The sequence below is a fragment of the Heterocephalus glaber genome, unplaced genomic scaffold (genome assembly GCF_053883595.1).
Source record: "Heterocephalus glaber isolate CG9 unplaced genomic scaffold, H.glaber_assembly_v1.0 deba00001462, whole genome shotgun sequence".
In the NCBI taxonomy this organism is placed as follows: Eukaryota; Metazoa; Chordata; class Mammalia; order Rodentia; family Bathyergidae; genus Heterocephalus; species Heterocephalus glaber.
Genome location: NW_028258309.1, coordinates 308,389 through 314,404, shown reverse-complemented (window position 1 = coordinate 314,404; position 6,016 = coordinate 308,389). Strand labels below are relative to the sequence as shown.

At 39.4% G+C, this 6,016-nt stretch overlaps 1 pseudogene; it reads left to right on the top strand.

Moving 5' to 3' along the window:
- Positions 1 to 531: 531 nt before the first annotated feature.
- Positions 532 to 1,461, top strand: LOC101714750 (olfactory receptor 2M2-like; annotated as a pseudogene).
- The last annotated feature ends 4,555 nt before the right edge of the window (positions 1,462 to 6,016 follow it).

Genomic DNA, 6,016 nt, shown 5'->3' with positions numbered 1-6,016 from the left:
TTGAATGTAAATTGAAGCCAAATACTCTAAAGTGTAAGTAATAAACAAACATAGAGATTTTGTCACAACTACCAATAAAAGTGCCTTTATTCCTGTGACAGGCATAAATCTTTTTATTTTTATTATTGTGCCAACCAAATGCTGACCAAAACTACTTTTATTCATTAACAGATATATAAAGGATGTTATAGTTACTTTTTGCCTGTGGATCATATGGCTATTGCAAAAACTCTATCCACAAAATAATATTACATGTTGCCATTCTATGTTTTCAATTGAGAAAATGAATGCTCAGAGGTGGTATTTAGAACAAGTTCCAAAATTTCCTAAGTGAGAAACTTTTGAATACAATGTTTCATTTTGAATTTGTGCTTATTAAGTTTTGAGTACCTTAATTCTGGTTTTATGGTATTGATCACTGACCTACAGAAATTTCTAGAATCAGATATTTTGTAAGACACTGGATAAAACTTTAACAAATGAATAAACTGATTTCACTTGTTATGATACTAGATAAAGTGTATGTTCACAATGGCTTGGGAGAATCAGACCAACTCGGACTTCATCCTGCTGGGAATCTTTGATCACAGCCCCTTCCACACCTTTCTTTACCCTGGTCCTAGCCATCTTCACAGTGGCCTGTGTTGGGTTCACAGCCATGGTCCTCCTCATCTACCTGAATGCCCAGCTGCACATATCCATGTACTTCCTCCTCAGACAGCTCTCCCTCATGGACCTCATGCTCATCTGCACCACTGTCCCCAAGATGGCGGTCAACTTCCTGTCTGGCAGCCAGGCCATTTCAATGGCTGGTTGTGCCACACAAATATTTTCCTATTTATCACTGATTGGAATTGAGTGTTTCCTGCTGGCTGGAATGGCTGCAACCACTACATTGCCATTTGCGACCCTCTGAGATACACCAATCTCATGAGTCCCAAAATTTTGGGACATATGGCTGCTTCCTCCTGGATCCTGGGTTCTAGTAATGGAATCATTGATCCTGTAGCTACATTTTCCTTCTCTTATTGTGGGTCCTGGGAAATAGCCCAATTTTTCTGTGACTTCCCTTCTTTGCTAATCCTCTCGTGCAATGACACATCCACATTTGAAGAGATTCTTTTTATTTATTGTATACTGATATTTGGTTTGCCCAGAGCAATCTTCATTGCTTCCTACAATTATGTTATTCTGGCTGTCATCCACATGGGATCTGGCGAGGGTCACTGCAAAGCTTTTGCCACCTCCTCCTCCCACCTGATGGTGGTGGAATGCATGTACTATGGAACAGTGATGTTCATGTACATCTGGCCTGCATCTGACCAGTCCCCAACCCAGTACAAGATAGTGTCTATCTTCTACACCACCCTCACACTCATGCTGAATCCCCTCATCTACAGCCTGTACAACAGAGAAGTCAACAGACCCTTCATGAAGGTGTTGAGATGGAGCAAGCCTTGAGAATGTGTCGTCTAATGATCTCTTTGCTTTGCCCTGTATTACATTTTTTTTGTACCAGGGATAGAACTCAAGTCCTTGTGCTTTTGATGCAGGTGGTGGAACCACTGAGCTAAATCCCCAGCTACATTCTTTTTAATACTCCTTTATTTTTACATTCAGTCCTAAACACAATACTCATTATGCACATGTTTTTGCAATAACTAATTTGTAGGCAAGTTTATAATACTTTCATATTATTTTAGTTTTGGAATGCCATCCATGTGGTGTTGGCTTTACAGCAATAGAGAATGTGAGAGTTATGGGGTCATGTAAGTCTCTACCCAGATTTTAGAAGAAAGGCTGGGAGGCCAAATAGCATGCCCCTGAGAGGGTAGCATGTGAAGCTGTGGGAGACAAGAGAAAAATGAAGTGGAGAGACCAGGAAGTCAGAAATGCCAAAAACATGAATCAGCGGTTGGGAGCACCCCAGTAACTGAGTGGAGCCAACAAGGGTGGGGCTGCCCTCATACTTTGGAATTCATCTCTCACCACAACTTGCCCAGGTGCTGGTCAAGGAGCTATAGGATCTAATATTTGCCCTGCTGTGTTTGGCTCTTGCTTTGGTGTGCTTCTTTTCTATTCTTCTATTTCTCCCTTTTGGAACTGTAATGTTTACCCTACACCAAGGTATGCCAGCAGTGTTTAACTTTCATTTTGATTTTGACAGGGGCTCACAGCTAATATTTTTTCTTGATTCTCAGAAGAGACTTTGGACTTGGTCTTTTCAACAGTGATGGAACTATTAAAACATTGGCGACTTGAAGAAGGACTAAATGCATTCTGCATAAAGAGATAGCCATGAGTCTCTTGAGGGCCAGGGCTGGAATGTCAGGGCTCAGATCAAAATGTCCCCCATGTGTTCAGAGTTTGGGCTTTTGGAAGATGCTTGTTGACTCCAGAGCTGATAGTGCTGCTAACAAGAGACAACTGGTGAGAAGCTGTTTATTGGTGTCATGAGCTGAAAGGGTGAAACTCCCTACCTGGTTACTACTCCTTTTTCCCTCTGGTTCCTTGCTGCTACAATACTATCAACTTCTTTCCATGGTAGGCCTTTCCACCATGTGCAGTTTCTACCTTGGATCCAGCCAACTATGGTCTATGTTCGTGCATCAAAATCATCTTGTCCTCCTTTAGGTTGCAGGTGTTTTGCATTTCATCCCAGTGATGAAAAAGTGACTTTCCAAATTAATTAAAATTATTGGTAAGGAAAGTTCTTTGAGACACTACTTAAATCTTTATTAGCCATGCCAAAGAGAAGACAGGCTTCTATCTTTTTTATGCAGTGTGGTCGATTCCCACTGTGCAGCAGGTTTCCATTATGCAGGGAAGTCTTTCCCAATCTCTCATGTGAACTCACTCCTACTTTGAATCTAGAATTGCCAATAATTTAACATCTTCCTGTATCATTTGTTTATATTTATGTCATACATGAAATATATATCTGTACTGAACTGGATTAGAGGGTATATATTTTGGTGTTTCTAAAGCTACTAAGAATAATAAAAATTATTATAAAATGTTATTTATAGAAACAATTATGACCACTTTGCTTATCATGTCAAACAATCTCTCCGTATTTTAGTGCTTTGAATGGATTGAGGACATTGCAGCAGCCTGGACAGTGCAACCAAAGACACCAGGAAAGAGGACTTCCTTAACTGCCACAGAAAGCAATGGGATAAGTGTGTTCGAGGTGAGGCAGTATGTGTTTTGTCACAGTATTTATTTTTCCTATCAGTATTCACCATACTTCCAGATCAGACCATGTAAGTCTGTAAGGTGCTGAACCCTACACTAGTGGGGTCCCCTAGGGCTCCTCTACCCTCACCTGTATCCCTTCCAGTGCTCGCACCCTCTTCTCCTGCTACACTGCTCTGCATTCAGTTCTGAGCTTCTCTTCCTCCCACTCTTCTTCCTTTGCAAATCTCTGGGGATCCCCAGGTCTCTGTCTCTGCACTGTACAAGTCAAGCTCTCTCCACTGTCCTCAGCTCAGTCTGGAACTGCACTTTGGTTTTGTTCTAACTTCTGCAGAACAGGCAGGTACTGGCACCCAACGCTACTGTCATGATTTGATCCATACATGATTCAAAATATAAAATATTAATTAAACAGAATACATTCACCAAAGTATGAAAATAATCATTATTTAAAAGTTTTGCAACATTCTGAGAAATTACCTTATTCGAGGCCAAATAATTTCACAAACATTTAAACATTTTGCTACATGGAAGTTGTATTTATTGACAAAGTATGTCAAAAATTTAAAAATTAGAATATTACAGATAATGAGGGTGATAGTATTGGGGTAAAGCAGAACAGCTCATTGCTATAGCCAAGTGCTATAGCTCTGAAGCACAGCCAAATCTTACAGCTCAGTGTTACAGCTCTGGGTCACAGCTCTCGCAAATTCAAGACTCGAGAATCTAAAGGTCACTCAAAGAGGTGGAGAAAAACCTTTATTATGCTGGTGGGCTGAGTGCTAGATTAGAAATGAGAGCCTTCTTTTATAGAGATCTGCAAGGTAGATGAGCATGCTCACTGAAGCAGAGGGGCAGTTACAGAACATTCTTGCAATGGGAAAGAGCTTGACTCAACATTTCTGAAAGGTAACAGTCACAAAACATTTTGATGCATTGGGCAGGAGCAGCTGCCCAGCAGCACGAACTGTTACATTTCTGGAACAAAACATTTTGTGGAGAAAAATAACATGGAGAAAAGGCAAGGGCCTGGCTTATTGTGTTTTATTAGTCTATCAGTAGGTGGGTAGGAGGCAGGTGGGTGCATTCACACCCTCTAGGTAGACCAGGAATGTGCTGTGTAAGATGTGTGCATGGGGAGGAGGGGAAGTCACTACCAACCTGCCAGGGGCTGTGTCCTAAGGATCCCTGGCAGGAGCTGTGACCTTCAGTAGAGACTCAGCCAACTCAGAGTGGCTGGACAGGAGCTGTGCTGTCCTTCTCATCTGGTTTTCACTGTTGGCAGAAGAACTTCTTGGTAGAAGGATCTGCTGAATGCTTGCAGACTGAGAATGAAATGTGAATAATGTGAAAGTGATTCTTTAATAGTAAACAGCATTATACCATGTAATAGCAAAAGCAAGTTACTCTTTAAAGACACATGATTCCCATTTGGTTACTAGAACATTGTGGTCTATTTAGAATTCAGATAGTGTTCACCTCCAGGCTTTTTTTCAAGTAATTTTTGTGTATTTGAATCCTTTTGTGGTTCCATATGAATTTTAGGATTGTTTTCTCTACTTTTGTGAAAAATGTCACTGACAGCTTGTCGGATTCTAGGAGAATTTAATAAAAGCATTTTGTAAATGGGTGCAACACCATTTTCAGTGCTCTTTGGCAGTGAGAGAGATTCAATTATTTGGGTTCAGGTGAAGGATCAGCAGTGGCAGTCTAGGCTAATTGTAATGCCAAGTGGATTCTGGCTGGTGATCTTATTGGAAGGGAAAGTGCTGCAGAGAATTCAGAGACTCCAGAGCTGAAGGCTCTATTAGCAATGGTGAAGCTGCAGAAAGGACTAGGAGTGGCAGCTGTCACTAGAAACCTGGTCCTGTAAGGAACCTTTCATGTGTACATCTGCCTGTGGACACATACATCTCATTGGTCTGCTTACATATTTTTGTACCATCATACTCTTCTAATAAAGTTTGGTAGATACTGAAAGAATTTTTCTACTTATGTAATTTATGAGCAAGATAAAATTGTCCTAAATTTCTGTCTACAAACTGGGTAATGAGCTGTCTTTGTCTATCTAAAATAGTGCCTTTTACATAGACACTGGGAGGGAGGTTGAGGGGCAGAAATGCCTGTAAGATGCTCTCTTTTACTGAAATTACTAAGACTATTGGGGAAAAAATTCCTCCTAAATCTGATTTATTTTTAATGCTAATGAAAAGATGGAATCTGTGAAAAAAATCTATATTATTCTTTAGGATGTTACCTCTCTCTCATAGGTTTCTTTTACACTGAGTGTATTTTCTCACATTCCATTCTCACATTTTCTCACATTCCACTCAGTCATGCAATTCCCCATACTATGTACTCAAGTCTGGTAAAAAGTATACTATAGGTTCAGTATAAATTGTTATCACCAAGGTTCTATTATGATACTGTGTGATACTCTAATAGTATAATGTTAATATCCCATTATAAATGTGAAATTATTGATACTAACCCAAGTAGGATATAGTGAACAGAGATAAAATAACAAATTTTCAGAAAGCTTAATTATATTAGCTATATAAATAAACATATGTGCACTTAGAATAGTTCATTTACCTTCAGAATTAAAGTTTTAATTTACCTACAATGAGCTCCATATATCTATTGTATTACTTACATTATCTTTCCCTAGTTTTCTGCTTAGAAATGCAGATCAGTTATGTATATATTAAGAGCTATCAAAGTGACTAAATAAGGCTTTCTATATATTCAGAAAATAATGTAAGACTGCTGCAAAATGTATCCTCAGTGAAGAGCTAATTGAAATCTTACTTAACTT